The sequence below is a fragment of the Desmodus rotundus genome, chromosome 12, assembly GCF_022682495.2.
Source record: "Desmodus rotundus isolate HL8 chromosome 12, HLdesRot8A.1, whole genome shotgun sequence".
NCBI classification, from domain to species: domain Eukaryota; kingdom Metazoa; phylum Chordata; class Mammalia; order Chiroptera; family Phyllostomidae; genus Desmodus; species Desmodus rotundus.
In genome coordinates, this window is record NC_071398.1 from 69061499 (window position 1) to 69078041 (window position 16543).

The following is a 16543-nucleotide window of genomic DNA, read 5'->3' on the forward strand; positions in this document are numbered from 1 at the left end:
AAAGTTTCCAGCTCCTAGCCAAATTTTCCATTCTTGACTTTTATCTCTTGAGCATAACAAACATCATTGTTTTGTAATCTATGCTGATAACTCATATCTGGAGACCTATGAGCCTACTTCTATTTTCTATTGTATCTTCTGTTCTTATTGATGCTGTCTTACATCCTTGGGTTATCTTTGTGTGCTAGAAATTGTTTTTGAAAAATTATTTATAGAAATGCCTGACACTCAAGATACTATTGTCTTCCTCTAAAGAGAACTTCTTATTTTTCTGTTGTCTCTTGAGGACACTAGCAATTGGGAAACACCTTAAATCAAGTTCAGGGCTTGGTATTTTCGGGGTCACTCTTGCACCTAGCATGCATCCCTTTAGCATTGCACCCAAAGCAGAGCAACGTTCACTAAGATCCTTGTTCTTGTCAGGGTTCCGACTCTGCAATTTCACCCTAGCCCCTCAGGCTGCCAGAATTGCAGCTCACGCTTTCCCAGAACAAAATCCCCGAGGCATAAGCAGCCTTCAGGGAAAAGGCTTCACTCCTCCCCACTCCCAGCCTCTTCAGTACCTCAGCACCCCAATTCAGGGATTCTCAAACCTTGTTACTTCTCTGATGTTTTTAAGATGACTTGTTTTAGTTTTTAAAAAAGTTTTTATTGGTATGAGGATTTGTTTGAATTACCTAGGCTTCCATATCCAGAACTGGTGGTCCCTTTCACCCTCAACGAAGGGGTCTTCTGAGAAGGGAGGGTCCTCAGTGTGCTATGGGATGAATCATGACTGGTCCATGTCAATCACGGCAACCCCTTCCTCTTTGCTCATCTGAGAAGGGCATATCATTCACTTTGGGGAAAAAAGGTACTTTTTCGGTTCTGACCTAGTTTGCGGCACATGGCTAAATGCACCAAGAAGGTCGGATCATTGGTAATTACGATACCTATCGTGGCAATTCCCTCAGGAAAATGGTGAAGAAAATTTAAATCAGCCAGCACAGCAAGTACACTTGCTCCTTCTGTGGTGCAACTGAGAAGACGAGGTGAGCCATGGGGATCTGGTACTGTGGTCCTGCGTGAAAACAGTCACTGGCAGTGCCTGAACCTACAACGCCACTTCTTTCGTCACATTAAAGTCCGTCATCAGAAGACTGAAGTAATTGAAAGACCAGTAGGAGCTCCACAATTTGAAACATGCTAGTCTATAATAAATGGATGAATTTATGTTTAAAAAAAAAAAAGTCCCTGGCTGATGTGGCTTAGTGGATTGAGCACCGGCCTGTGGACCAAAAGGTTGCTGGTTCAATTCCCAGTCAGGGCACATGCCTGGGTTGCAGACTAGGTCCCCAGTTGGGAGCGTGAGACAGACAATTGGTGGATTCCCTCACACACCGATGTTTCCTTTCCTCTGTTCCTTCCTCCTTTCCCCTCTCTCTAAAAATAAATAAAATATTTTTAAAGGCACTTTTTCCCTTTTTGTGGGAACTTGTCAGTGAATTTTTGTGCCATTTTGAAAGAGAGCTTTTTGGGAAACAGTACCCTGTCTCTTCTTTTTGTTTTGGGATGACGTTATGTAAGAAAGTCACACTTGACTCTCTGCCCTGACTGAGGTTTAAAAATGACTGACAGAAAAGAAAACTGAAGAGATGCCAACTCATGGCTCTTGATATTGCTGAGCCACTTAAAAACCCCGGAGCCCTTTGCTCTCAGACTTCTTAAGAAAACAATAAACATTTTCCTGGTTTCAATGTTTGGTTTTCTGTTGTTTGCAGCCCAAAGCATTCCTAACTGACATATCATCCTTCAAGATTGAGCTTTATTTTTTGTTAAAGGTTTTATTTACTTTTAGAGAGAGCAGAAGGGAGGGAGAAAGGGAGGGAGAAAGAGAGGGTGAGAAACATCAATGGGTTGCCTCTCCTATGCGCCCTGACTGGGGACCAAACCTGCAACCCAGGCATGTGCCCCGACAGGGAACACAACCGGCAACCTTCTGCTTTACAGAAAGACGCCTAACCAACTGAACCACACCAGTCAGGGCAAGACTCAGCTTTAAATGTTACTTGCTCAGAGAGGCCTTCCTGAACCCCCCAGATCAACACATTTGGTAATACTTGCCCTTTAGTAACCCTCATCATATTTGTAACTATTTGTGGAATGGCAGTCTTTCTCTCTGGGCTGTAGCTCCATGAGAACAGACATCATGGGGAGTATGCCGGAGCCCAGCCTGGTGCCAGGCATGGTAGCCTCTAAAAAATACCCAAATAAACAAACAAATACAAGAGTCAAGAGCCCAAGTGGTGGGAGAAACTGGATTAAAAATTTAGAGGATGTGAATTAAAATATGTGCAATGGTGCTTTTTCTCACACATGAAAACTTGTAAGGCTCAAAGAATCATTAAAGAAGGGTTGAATGGCCTTGCAGAGAATGGGTGTGTATTTTTGTAACCTCACGGCAACTTCATGTCTTCAGTATGACCTTTTCTTCTTTCTTTCCTTTTGATTCAAGGGGGCCTCATCCAGCACCCTGACTCACTTGCCTCCTTCTCCCTTGCATGTTCACTCCCTTAATCTTTAGTCTTTCGGACAACAAGGCTCTGGTCAGCCTCGAATAATCTTAGGAACAAAGCCTCGGGTCTATGGACTCCAGAGACAGAATTTCAACCAAACTAGAAATAACATATAGACCTTGGTTGTGTTTCAACTCCAGGCCCAGAAAAGCAGTAAATCCAGATGAAGCAACACCATGACTGACATCAGGACCAGGTAAACTGATTAACAACCACCTCTAGCACTGATCAATCAGTAGAGACCACGACCCCAACGCCCTCAGTCGCCATGATTAATGACTTTTCCCTTGTATGACCCATCTCCTGGAAGCCATGGGGAGCCAGGTTTTTGAGTGTTAGCTTACGTGGGCTCTGGGCCTGGGCCACTTCCTGAAAATAAACCCTTTCTTTGCTACAAGATCCTGTTCGTGTCTTACTGGGCTCTGGTGTGCACAGGCAGAGGGACCCCTTTAGTCTGGTAACAGTTCATCTGGTACAAGCAAGCGGTGCCAAGCAGTGTTACAGGCCCATCGGGGATTAGAGACCACAGACGTGCACTGGCGCGAAGCCGCAGAAGTACGAGATTTCCTCCAGCGTGGGTGTGGAAGGGACTGACCCCGACACGGAGCTCTCAGGACAGGCTGCTTTCTGTTCTGTTCTCTGGCGAAGTAAATAAATGTAGATACAGAATTTTGTTTCCACTCTCTCAATACATGAAACCTTCAGAACTCAAAGGCTGGCCTTGTCTTTCCAGACTGGAAAATATCCTTGGCTGAAGCCCTTACCCAAGAAGACTTCCGCCTTCACCCCTTTGCCATGGGAAGACTTGAGGGGGATCTGTGAACTTCCTAAAGTGTGTACAAATTGTGTGTGTGCGTGCATGTGCATTTTTCTGGGAAGAGTGTCTATAGCTTCCACCAGATTCTTAAAGGGGTCTGTCATCCAGAAAGGCAAGATCCCTGCTTGTGGGGATGGGTCCTAGCCATGGACCACTGCGTGGCTCCACTGTGTGGATCAGGGCTGGACTGAGGGGTAGTCACGGCCCTGCTTATTGACAAGAGGTGGAGGGACAGTTGTAGACGTGCTGACTCCGGGGTCAGAGGCCTCGGCTGTGCCTCTTGGCTCCTCAGTTTCCTCTTTTCTAAAACGGGAATAATAATCACAGTTCCTTATCACAGAGGACTGTTGTAAAGATTAAATTAGTTAAGACATGCAAACGCTTAGGACCACGCCTGGCACTTAGTGAGCGCTGATTTTTATCATAACGAGTGGTTGGTGATGTGTCAGGAGATACATTCAAGGAAAGCATAGTAGCAGCTAATCTTATGCAAAGAACACAGTCTAGTCATTCTCCCCCTCCCTGCCCCATAAGCCCTTTGTGAGCCTGGGCATGTTTCTTAACTGCTCAGTGCCTCAGTTTTCTCATCTGTAGCATGGAGATGATAATAGTAACTATCTCATAGGATTGTTGTATGTGTTCTCTGCAGGGACAGGGCAGTGACTGAAACTCACTAAATGCTGGTATTAATATTATTATTATTACTGCCTAGGTAATAATAATAATTTCCTAGGGCTCCTCGTTTTGTGAGAGGCCCTTTCCAGCTAGTTCTCCCGGCTTTTCCTCTCAATGAAATCTTCACAATCACCTTCACACATACTGTCTGCCTTACTGCGGCTCTAGGGGGTGAAGAACTGAGGCCCGAGGAGAGTAAAGTGACTAACACTCAGGCCCCTCCACCTGTGCCCTTCCTCAGAGTATCCTCTTCCAAGAGTCTCCCCTTCTTTTCTGCTTTCCTACTCGTGAAATTCCACACTGACCACAAAGCCGTCCTAATTGTCCCAATCCGCTTCCTTGTTCTGCCCCAATCATGTGGCACAGTCGCAGCCCTGAAGTCACAGCCAGCTCCCCTCTTGCACTAGACCGCAGACCCCCTGGGCACAGGGCCTGCCCAGTCCTATCCCCCCCCCCCTTTTTTCTTGACACTTCTCAATTTTTTCAAATTAGAGAGAAAGAGAGGGAGAGAAACATCAATGTGAGACAGAAACATTGATTGGTTGCCTCTCATAGTCACCTCGACCCGGGATCAAACCCACAACCCAGGCCTCTGACCTGACCAGGAATTGAACCTGTGACGGCCCCCACCCCCACCCGCTCTTTGGGATGATGGCCAACCAACTGAGCTATACCGTGGGGCAGGGCAAGTCCTATTCCCCTATTCCTTTTACTGTATCTATCACCATTCTTTACACAGAGAATGGCTTCTCTAGAGAGCTGCCAAATGAAGGAAATTAAATACTGGTCAATTCCACTATTGCAAAGCCCGCATATGTTGAAGGTAAGTAAGGAAGAGTCACTGAAAGGCATTGTAGAATAGATGAAGAGACTGCACACAGTCCGAACACAGTAGGTTGTGGAGAAAAACAGGATTCTGATCCACAGCCTGCAAAACCCTGCGCAGGAAACCAACTCAGGAAGTGAGACTATCTCTAGTAACAATCCAGGAAGCTAAACAATAACTTCTGGAACAGCTGGCTCAACGTGGCCAGGATTTGATGAATAACTGACAGCTTCCCTAATTTTTGTCCCCATTTCAATTTAGAATCAACCAGAGAAAGCCAGATATGCACCCCCAACCAGCCCTACAGGGTACCAGGCTTCTAGCTAGCCTGCTGCAGCCTCCCCAAGCCGACAGCCTGCAGGGACGGCACGCCTGAACCTTCCCCTTTTCATCGTAGAGCGTTCCCACTCCGACTGTCAAAATGTGAGTGATCATGGCGACTCCTCAGTATAGCAAGTTCTGAATAAGCAGCCTTCGCTTTTCCCATTTGGTCAGCCTTCATTTATTTCCAGAAGTCCCAGGAAGGAACGGGCAGGAGCAGAGGCCCAGAAAGCCCTCCATCAGTTCCCTGGTCCCCGGGGGTGGGGCTCTGGGCCCTCAGACAACGTGGTTGCTGGCCGCTCCACTGGAAATGCTGATCAAACTTTGGACTCAGTTGAGCGAGAGCAGGAGAAGCCAAATTGACTCAGATTAAATCCCCCGGGCATAAAATCATAAAGGAGTTTTTGTTAAAAGCTGATTGGGAGGGAGGAGCTCCAGAGATCTGGGAAAAGGGTAGGACAGCTGGGACTAGAGAAGTGAGGGAAAGCCAGAGCTTTGCCTACGGGGGTTGTGAGTTCGATCCCCAACAATGTTTCTCTCTCATATCGATTTTTCTGTCTCTCTCCCTTCCTCTCTCTCTAGAATCAATCAACATATTCTCAGGTGAGGATTTTAAAAACATTAAAATAAACTAACATTTTTTTAAGTTTAGATTTTATTCTAAATGTAATAGGAAGTTACTGAAAGAGGACACTGAATGACCTGCCTGCCTGAGCTCTTTCGTTAAGGCCTTAGATGAGCTTCCCCGATGAGACGCTGAGCAGTCCTGGAAGTTGGGGTGTGTGCACCTGGGGGGACATGTCAGGTGGTCAGGCCCAGCTGTCAGAAGCCACACCAGAATCCCTTGTTGAGTAGGGCAAAGCAGGCCACAAGTGTGTGAAATCCCCTAAAATTGTACACTATTTTTTTGAGTGTACTATTTTTTAGAGAAGAACCAGGAGCTTTTTTTAGACTCAGAGGAGTTCTGTGGCCAAAAGTTAATAGGGAAGAACATTGATCTGTCTGCTCACACGTGTGTGTGCCAGTTAGTAAGGACACACAGATGTTGCTTCAGAGGAGGGGGAGCGGGCAGGGGAGGGAGACACTTTCCACTCTGCCACATGCACACGCTTTACCTATTCTTTAAAACCCGCTTCAGTGTAAAGGACTGAAGCTGGTAAGGAAGGATGGGTGAGGAGGAAGGTACAAAAGACTTGGTGCGGCCGGGGTGGAGCAGTGATGAATGCGCTGGTCCTAACTTGATCCACCCCACCCCTAACCTGTGCGCACAAGCCTCGCTCTCAAGAGCTTGTCTCAGAGAGGCAGGTTCGGAGGGGGGACACACCTCGCCAAGCCCACAGACGGCTGTGCTGCCCAGCAAGCACCAAGTGCTCTCCTCTGGGGGAGGGGCTGGGACAGAACCTCTGGAGCCGCCCTTAGCTTGGGTCACTGAAGCCACTGCCCTCCTCTGCCCATGCCCCAGCCTCCACTGAGCTGTCACATTCCTGGAGGGAAGCCCAGGCCGTCACGGCACCCTGCCAAGCCCGCCAGGAGCTCAGGGCTTCGAACTGAACGCATCTCTCAGCTGCTTTCATGAAGGGTCTACTGCCAAAGCCTTGGTTGGTCATTTTGCTTGGAGGAAAGTTCCCCTCGCCCTGCCTGGTCCGTGCCCAGTGCTGGCCGGGCAGATGGAGGCTGAGATGGGCATGTTTTCTCTAATCCTCCCCAGATTCTTGGCTTGGATTTGCTTTGTCTCCCCACAAATAGGTCTGGACTGGCCTTCAGGACCCACCTGTTCTCAGCAATCAGCCAGTGGGCAAGGACCCACCTCCCTGAGGTGTTCAGATCCCCAGTAATCCAGGGACACGAGTCAGGGAGTGGAGTCAGCTGCTGATGACAGGTCCCTGGCAGAGTGCAGAGCAGGCCAGGGCCTCACGGTCCCTACTCTCCCTACTTGGGGAGGGTACCAGGTCAATCAAACCACAGAGCTGCCCTCCTGCTGTGGAACAATGGAAACCTTTCAATAGCTTCCCCGGGGACTACCACTGCCGTGGGGCACAGGCACTCATGCTGGCATAGCCACACAGAATTTTACCGTAATGACACCAGCCAATATTGGTGGGGACTTACTGTGCGCCAGGCACTGTTCTGCTAATACTGTGTTACTGTCTCATTTAAATCCCACAGAACCCCGAGGTGGTGGCATGGAGACACCCCCTTTCACACAGCCCATCAACAGGGAGCTGCAATGGGACCCCATCTGGGGCCCAGCGGCCAGAGAACGAAAGTGCAGATCCTGACTGGTCCGCACACTGGGATCTGAGCACAATGTGGGGCGCCTGTGGCCTGGATTTGGGACATGGGCCCCAGGCTCTGCACCTCCAGACCTTGTGGGCCCAGCAGCTCACAACCTCCTGGGGTGAGGGGGCATTTCCTTCTGTAAAATAGGAGGAGGCCTGCACCTCACAGCCCTCCCAGCTCCGAACAGCTGCAGTTACTTTGGGATAGAGGTTGAGTGCCTCCAGCTGGGACATGCACCTAAAAACCTTGACTGAGCCGGCCAGCCCTCTCCTTGTCCGGCATAGTCAGGAAGGAGCTGGGGGTTTGCTGGGCCGGGATGGAAGGCCTGGGTTCTGGCTGCGGTTCTGCTTCCTGAGTCACAGAGAACAATGGGGCATCTTCTGCTTCATTGTTCTCACCTGATCGATGAAAGCAGAGTCCACCAGCCCACCCCACTTTATAGGGCTCTGGGGGCAAAGCAAATGAGATGATGAATCTGTATCACCGTCGGAGACCATGAGGCTCTGTGAGTGCTGGGGAGTTTAGGGCTGGGATGTCCGCTGACCCTCCACCTGCTGCTGTTACCCAGTCACTGAGATAAGAGTAGGACCTGAAGTGAGAGAATGGCGGGCGGGACTGGGCTCACAGAACAATCACCGCCTGGGTCCAGGCCACCCCTCCTGGGGCAGCAGGAGGCCCTTCCCAGTGTTGGAGGAAAGCCAAACAGGATGGAGATCGAATTGCCTTCAGCTCACCAGGTGAAGCAGAGGACACTGGGAGCTCAGAAACAGGGGGTTTCCTTCCCATGCTGGCCCCGTGCTGACTCATCAGGGCTTCAAAGGCAAAGCCTCGGGGAGCGGACCCCAAATGACAATTCATTTGTTAAAGATTGTAATCAAGCGCCCACTATGCACCAGACACTGGAGAACAGCTGCAAAATGGCAATGGGAAGCCCCTGTTGAGTTTAGGCACGCCCTGTGCACCACTGGTGCCTGCCGAGCCAAGGGGCTGTCTGGGAAGTGTGGTGGTTGCTGCAAAGTCTTGGCTCGAACCTGTGGCCTTGAGCAGCAACCACCACACTTCTCAGCCCCAGGAGAGCAGTGACCGCCCTAGAGCCCCAGCAATCTGGCTGCGGCCAGTGGTGACAGCCAGAGTCGGGCTCATCTGTGCCTGTGCTGGCAGATGACCCTGGGCCCATGGGTGCCTCCTGCCTCAACCTGCACCTCGTCCGCAAGCCTCCACCCTGCTCTGCGTGACTGCAGCCCTTGGTATGTGCAACGTTTCGCCTTGTGCTGGAACAAGATGCCTGCTGGGCTTGTGCACCAGGTCGTTCCCTCACCTTCAGCTCCTCTGGGAGCTTGCTTACCCCCAAATTAAACATTTCCTTCTTGGTGTGTATCCCCAGTTCACCGGGGCGAGTGGCTCAGTGGACAGTTCTAAGCATTTTGCTGAAGTTTCGCCTCATGATATGTGCCACATAAGTGGTGACTGAAATGTAATCAGGTCATCCTCAATGCCAGGTCCTGCCAGGGAGACCCAGGAGGGCGCGGCAAGGCCCCGCTCTTAGGGATTTATAAGCTAATTATTGAAACTTAATGGCATGAGGATGCAGCCTGCCACAATCCCACCCTGCCATCCGGCATGTGGGTTACAGAGCTGGGTGCAGCTGGGGGGCGAGGTCATGCCCAGCCAGCTTCCGCTTCTTGCAAGAGGTGGCATTTGAGTTGATCTGGAAGGATGAGAAGGATGGGAGGGGAGGGAAAAGAGGCAGAAGGCATTCCACGGATGCCATGAGCCAGTGGTCATGCATTTTGTATTGATCGCTGTCACTGTGACCTACGGAGGAGGTGATGACTTAGTCAGGTGGCGGTCACAGAGCGGACGAGGACACTTCTCTATGTGAAGGACGGCATGCCTTTGAGCTAAGAGGACAGGACTTCATGTCTGTGACATGACCCAGGATCTAATTCTGGGTTTGCCAGAAATTGCCACAATCTCTTCACCTGTAAATGAAGGGACTGGCCAAAATGACCTCTAAAGTTCCCTACGAGTCTGGAATAGGGAGAGAAAAGGGGGAAGATGACTCTAGGACTTTGGAGGGCAGCCCTGACAAGAGGAGGTGAGAAGTCAGGAGACGGAGCTGGTTTGGGAGCAGAGCTCAGTTTTACATCAATTTACATCAAGACCCCTTCATGACCCTTCCCTCCACTGAGTCGTTAGGCCTGCCAGGCTCCCACCTCTCCTCCTCCCTGGGAGCGGGACCTGAGCCAGAAAGGAACTGGGCTTTGCTCCAGGAGCTCTGTCTGCTTCTCCCTCAGGGAATAAACACCTCTGCCTACACAGATCACCTACACAATCTAAGTGTGTCCACAGGTAAGACAGGTGAGGCAGGAATCCCCTAAACTGACGTTTCCACTGCCCCAGGGGAAAGGGCTCTTGAAACAGAAATGAGGCTGTTACTGAGAAATAAATTGAACTGTGCTTCCTGCACACCTGTGTGCCAGGACCCAAATTAGTTCCTGGTTCATTGGTAAACTCCCAAGGAGTGGTGTAGACCAGGGGGCCTCAAACCTAGATGTGCACAGGACCCCTGTGAGCTCAGGAACAAGATCACGCAGACTGGGGACCAGGCACCTGCATTTTTGTCATCCCTGCAGGCACCTTCAGGAGCACCCAAGTGAGAGACTCCCTGTCCTGGAGACAGCTTCTGTGGCCGGGGTTTTGGGCTGGGAGACAGATGGAGAGAGGTGGTCCAGGCAGGTGGGGGGTTCACTCAGAAAGAGATGGAGCTGGGGCTTGGAGGGTGGATGTCCCAAGTTCAGAAGAGAGGGAGGGGGAGAGAGTCGCAGGAAAGAAGGCCCTGGCTGGGGGGCTATGGCCACAGGGCAAGGCTTTGAATGCCAGGTTAGGAGTCAGGACCAGATCCTGAAGCTTCTAAAGCCCGGGAGGCCGTGAGCAGAAAAGGGAGACCCTTTCTAGCACCAGGAGCAAACATAGCTCCTTTATCCACTCAGGGCCCTCGAGGTGTCTGCAGTGAGCTTGGGCCTACGGTCAGGGGGCGAGCCCCTCAACTCACACTGCTTGATTCTTCCATTTCTGACTTCAAGTCCTTGGTATGTAGAAAATTCTGCCTCTCTCTTGGCTGCCCTGCCCGCCTCTCTGGCCACAGTTTGCAGTCTTGTACCCTGATTCCTACCCTTTTATGTATGCCTTTGTTAGGCCGCCAGTGCCATCTGTCATGACTATTTTGACACCAAACTGGCTTTGTCCTGAACATGCCCAGAAAATGCCTTTCCCTAGGCACAGAGCAAGGGTCACACGGGAGGATGGCCCCTTCCTCGGGCAGTCCTGAGGGCGGAGTCCGCTGTCTCCAGTGACAACCCCCTGGAGGAGGAAGCCATTTCTTGGAGCTCAGGTGGCAGAAGGAACCTGCTCAGGCTCTGGCCCATGGAATCCAGCACCCACTCAGCTGATCCTCCCTGCTCAGCTCTGAAAGGGGCACCTTCCTCCAACCACGGACAGGGCCCACATCACCTCCAGAGCCTGCTACTCTGTATACCTCTGCTTTGCTCAGAAAAAAATCGTAATTTCCTTCTGGAATTAGAAGTGAGGGTGGAAATTGGGCCCCATTATCACATGGACCTTTATTCTCCTGTAGGAGCCTCTCTGGGGAGGGAAGATGGGTTTCCGTCACTTTCCTCACTTGGGACAAACTGCACCATTTCCTGCTTTTCATCCACATCTGCAGTTGGTCTTGGAAGTGGTCACAGTACAGTACTTTGTGTGGCCAGTGCACTGAGTGCACTTCCAGACTCAAGAACGAAACAATAAGTTGCTCTGTTTTCTCAAAATTCTTGGAACCCTCCAGCCCTGTCCCCACCACTAGGTAGCGCCTGCCATTCTTTCTGGGGCTTGGCCTGCTCCCCACAGCATCTTGGTCCTCAGCAGCTGCCAAACCTGTGCCAGCCCACAGCACCTCACATTCTGGTCCAGGAACCCCAAGGCGCAGGACACCCCCACAGAACTTGGTCCTGGTGGTACGTCTGCTGCCAGATTTCTTAGTCAGGAAGAAGGCTCTGCCCAAACAGCAACATCACTTTTTTCCCCAATGCCTGGCACGGAGGCCAGGCCACTACACTCAGCCTGCTGCGAGGGCACATGAACACGTGCCCTGCCACCGGCCCCTCCCTGCGAGCCCGCTGGGCTCTGAGACAGCGCCATAGGAGACTGAGAGAACTCTGGGCATCATGAAGGGGCAACTTTACGTCTTTACACACGCAGAGTCTTTTATTATTACTGGTGTTGGTGTTGGTGTTGATTTTAAGACAGGGAAATGGGTGGGGGAAAGGGAAAAGAAGAGAGGGAGGGAGAGAGAGAGAGAGAGAGAAACATCAGTTTGTTGCTCCATTTATTCATGCCCTCACTGGCTGGTTCTTGTGTGTGCCCTGACTGGGATCGGTGTGTGGGGGGATGGCACTAGCCAACTGAGCTACCCGGCCAGGGCCCAATGCAGAGCCTTGACCTATGTGGCATAGGAACTAAAAATAGATTTGAATAGCATTGTTAATCATAGCACTGGCTTACTTTTCTTTTTTTAAATATTTTTTTACTTTTATTTTTGATTTTAGAGTGAGGGGAAAGGAAGGAGAAAGAGAGGGAGAGAAACATCGATGTGAGAGAGAAACATCCCTTGGCTGACTTCCATACCTGGAACCTGCAACCCAGGCATGTGTCCTGACTGAGGAATTGAACTGGCAAACTTTCAGTTTGCCCAACCAACTGAGCCACACCAGCCAGGGCCTGGCTTACTTTTCTATGTGACCCACCCCCCACCCCCCGGCTTTTGCACACATGCTATCCTTTTTATTTTGGTTCTTACCACAGCCTATGAAATAGATACACTGGGTCCTCATGTTTCTCTCCAAGACCCTAAGGATGCGGCTGAGCAGAGGCTTGTGTCAGAGGGACAGGTCCTGGCTAATTGTTCCTCGTTCCCGGTGACGCGCACCATTTTATTACATCTGTAAATCAGTTACGTCGAGACTGTAACGGGAAACATATCATCTCAGGAATCTTCCCAATTTAGCAGACAGTGAATATCCTTAAACATTCTGGAGGCCTAATCCAGAAGCCCTAGCTCATGGCCACGTTTCCCAAACCTATATGTAAAAAGATGTGCACACTTAACGTAGATGTCAAAGTACTGATGGTTTTGTAAACTTAATGATTGCCAACGTTATGTCTGATCAATTCATTCAATTCCATAAACATTTACTGAGCACTTCCTGTTTTCAGAATGCTGATGGACAGACAGACAGCTCAGGGCAGTACCCAGGCAAAGTCTGTGCCCAAGGGCCTCAGGGCCTGCTGAGAGACAACGGTAGATTATTGAAATTTGGAAATCAAATCAAGAAGAAGTCTGCCCTGGCTGGTGTGGCTCACCGTATGGAACACCTGTCAGTGAACCAAACGGTCGTTGGTTTGATTCCCCATCAGGGCACATGCCTGGGCTGCAGGCCAGGTCCCCAGCTGGGGCTGTGTGAGAGGCAACTGACTGATGTTTCTCTCCATCTCTTTCTCCCTCCCTTCTTCTTTCTCTAAAAAATAAATAAAATCTTTAAAAAAAATTTTTTTAAAGAATTCTGACTTTGGGAGTTTCTGACCAAGTTCAACATCTCCAGAGCAGTGACTAGAAGACCAGAATATTCATCCACATCTTGATGCTCCTCTTACCAGACAAGTCACATCCTGTGTCTTTGTCATTTCATCACGCCAGAGCCAGCTCAGCCATGATGGGGCGAGACGACCAGAAAGTGCTGGGCTGTGGCCAGAGCTGAGGCAGCACTCACCATCTCATTCATGGGCTCACCCTACCAGCATTAATTAAGTGCCTACTACATGCAAGGCGAGGTGGTGGGTATAAAAGTAAACATGGCCAGGTGGCTCCCACCCTCTAGGCTGCTTGCTGAGAACAGGTCACAAGAGGCTGTTTTCAGAACTGTTGCAGGGACAGCTAACTGGGTCGAGGCAAAGCCAAAGGGTCAGAGGAATGGCATCAGTGGGAGAAAACAGTGAGGAATAATGTGACCGGACACTGGGAGTCCACGGCCTGATGTGACCGGACACTGGGAGTCCAGGGCCAGAGTTGCTGGTATGTAACAACTGGGGAGAGGGCGGCTCTTCTGGAACAAAGGAGTTGAGCAAACTGTGACTCCGAGAGGCAGAAAGGCAAACACCAGGCTTCCTGAAAATGGTTGCCACTGTGACCACAAACCAAAACCAGACAGTTTCACGTTGGTTTCTGGCCCCATGCACCCACTGGTGTTAGCATCAGTATTATCTTGGAATAGGGACAACGTCTCACAGGAAACATTGGTTTACAATGTTATCTAATTCAACACAAATACAACTTCCTTAGCTTACTACAGGGAAAAAAAATTCATCTAACTCAGCTACATTTCTCAAAACTCTCACTTGCAGCCCAGGCTAGTGTGACTCAGTGGATTGAGTGCTGCTGCTCTGCAAACCGAAAGGTTGCTGTTCAGTGCTCAGTCAGGGCACATGCCTGGGTTGTGGGCCGGGTCCCCCCCAGTTGGGCGCATGAGAATCTGATATTTCTCTCCCTCTCTTTCTCCCTCCCTTCCCCTCTCTCTAAAAATAAATAAATAAAATCTTTTTTAAAAAAAGTCACTTGCATACAACATATACTGATAATAGCTTCTAACTGCGAGATTTGGGGCTAATTACTGAATTTCTCTTTGTGTCTTTGTTTCCAAACCTGTTATGACGAAGACTGTACACAGAGTAAGTGCTATATCCAGGTTAGCTATATTATTGAGACCAGCCCACCAATTTTACCTGGCACTTCACAAGTTGCCAAAGCATAGGAAATTCTTTTCTCACTACAGAATTTGCAGACCACCAAGTCAGGAGAGGTGACAGCTGTAGCAGATCTCTGATCTCTTTGGTCTGCAGCCACTTTTTAATGGAAAGGGCTATTTCTGACCTTCAGTTCACAGCAGTTAAAAATGTCAAAGGCAGACCTTTCCCATCCTCCCAGGCTCCCTTCTCACTCTGCTGTCTTCAGTCCCACCTTCCTGTCCAGTCCCTTGCCTCCTTGCAGATGAGTGAATGCTAATGGGATATGATTGGGGACCACAAAAAGGTCCCTGACCTAAAATGTCTTCCTGTGCCTGAGGTCTGAACAGGGGGGCTCCGCTCCAAGTCCGCAACTATAAATATGCCTCTTGGAGAGGACTGTCACCAACAGCCCCTAGATAAACTAGCCTGCCTGGGAGGGGGACATTAACCTGTTATCTGTCCGGGCTCTTTAGCAACACAGGACATTTTGAGGAGAAGTGCAGATTTAAGGCCTGCAGAAAACCCTGACCTTGGTCGTGTTTCCTGTGTTGTACTTGGTGCCTTAAAGTTTTGTTGTTGTTTCAGTGACTTTTTAATATTTTAAAACCAGGGTATTTTATAACTTCTCTTGAGAAACGAAAACAGAAAAACAGAAGCTCTAACAACATTGTCCTGCATCCCTCTACAATCACAGGAGTCTCGGGTGTCCCCAGCCAGCTCACCTACCTGTCCATGGGCCTCTGAGCTTCGGTGGAAAAGTCGGGAGAGCAGGCCTGGGCAGCTGGGACTCATTTGTCTGTTCTGTAACATTGCAATTCAAATATTTCTTTTAACCCTACAAATAGAAAAATACAAAATACAAATGCAAAATCGGAAAAAATATGATACAAACTAAAAAGAACTCAGGTATTTAATGAGAAAACAAAATATGCATGCTAAACTTCAAATAAGGGTACAACATCCTCACCTTGTAAAAGCATTTTATATTTACACTTCCCTCATTTCAGAGATAACCTTGCTTCTGTTGAGTCCAGTACTCACTATCCCATGGCTGGCTGTCTCTGACTAGACCCAGCTCCTGGAGGGCGGAGGGTGTCATCTCACAGTGCCCTCATCACCAAGTGCCAAAGGCGCTCAAGAATGGTAGGGGGCGAGCCCTGGCCAGATAGCTCAGTCGTCTAGAGCATTCACCCAATACGCCAAGGTTGTGGGTTTGATCTGTGGTCAAGGCACATAGAAGAATCAACCAACAAATGCATAAATACGTGGAACAACACACCAATATTTCTATCTCTCTGAATCAATTTTTAAAAAACACTGAGTAGGCTAAAAGTACACAACTGCAGCTCCTGAGTAAATGGCAATTAAAAAAAATAATAGTAGTAACCACTTATTACCTACTCTATGTAATATTATTTTTAAACATAACTCATAACACAGGTAACACTTGTGGTTAAAAATTCAAACAGCATATAAACATATAGTGTACAACGTGAAAGCTTATTTTTTCCTCCCCAACCCCGCCCCCAGGCATCGCCACACAGACCGAGTTTGGGGTGCATTTTTCCGCATATGAATGGATACAGACATATTTCCAAACCTATCGTATGTATAAAACATCAGATTAACCCCACATTACAGATGAGGAAACTGCAGTACAGAGAGAATGAAGAATTCACCCAAGACCACAGAGGTGGCAACTAACTACTGGTGCTGAGATTTAAATCCTCAAGTCAGCGCATTCCTCCCGCCGTGCCCCAAGTGTAAAATTTTATGGGCGAGGAAAGCTAGGCTCATAGAGGTTCCCGAGCTGTCAGAACCGCAGGGTGCACGACCCAACTTGGAGCCGCAGGGCTAGCAAGACGGACGGCTGCGTGGAGGAGAGGGCCTTGACTCACGCGGGTCTGGGGGCGCGCGAGGCCATCCTGGCCGGGTTCACAGGCCCCATCTGGGGCCCTGACTCGCCCACGCTGCTCGGGAACAGGGACCACGGAGCCCCTTCGTGCCCCTCGCGGCTGCCCGCTCGGAGCGGGTCCGGAGGCCTGGGTCACGCAGTCCCTAGTCCCCGCCCGGCCTGGCGCGAGGGCCCAGTGGCCGCGCCAGGGACGACGCTGTCTCCCAGCCGGCTGTGACCGCCTGGTTTCAACACCTAGCGCCGCCAGCGGGCCACCTCGAGTGGGTGGCCTTGGTGAACAGGGGTTGGGGGTGGGCGGCCCCCGGGGTGCGGAG

At 49.9% G+C, this 16543-nt stretch overlaps 2 long non-coding RNA genes and 1 pseudogene across 2 annotated transcripts; 2 read left to right on the forward strand and 1 right to left on the reverse strand.

Moving 5' to 3' along the window:
• The first annotated feature begins 886 nt into the window (after positions 1 to 886).
• On the forward strand, positions 887 to 1163 carry LOC112314044 (large ribosomal subunit protein eL43-like; annotated as a pseudogene).
• A 3063-nt stretch (positions 1164 to 4226) lies between these two features.
• LOC123480722 (uncharacterized) lies at positions 4227 to 8589 on the forward strand. Its single transcript, XR_006656828.2, has 3 exons — positions 4227 to 5296; positions 5777 to 5797; positions 7361 to 8589. It is a non-coding gene; the product is annotated as an uncharacterized lncRNA (long non-coding RNA).
• A 1370-nt stretch (positions 8590 to 9959) lies between these two features.
• On the reverse strand, positions 9960 to 16520 carry LOC123480721 (uncharacterized). The gene is made up of 3 exons (XR_008425689.2): positions 16213 to 16520; positions 15282 to 15532; positions 9960 to 15149 (listed from the first exon to the last, which is right to left on the reverse strand). It is a non-coding gene; the product is annotated as an uncharacterized lncRNA (long non-coding RNA).
• Between the last annotated feature and the right edge of the window lie 23 nt (positions 16521 to 16543).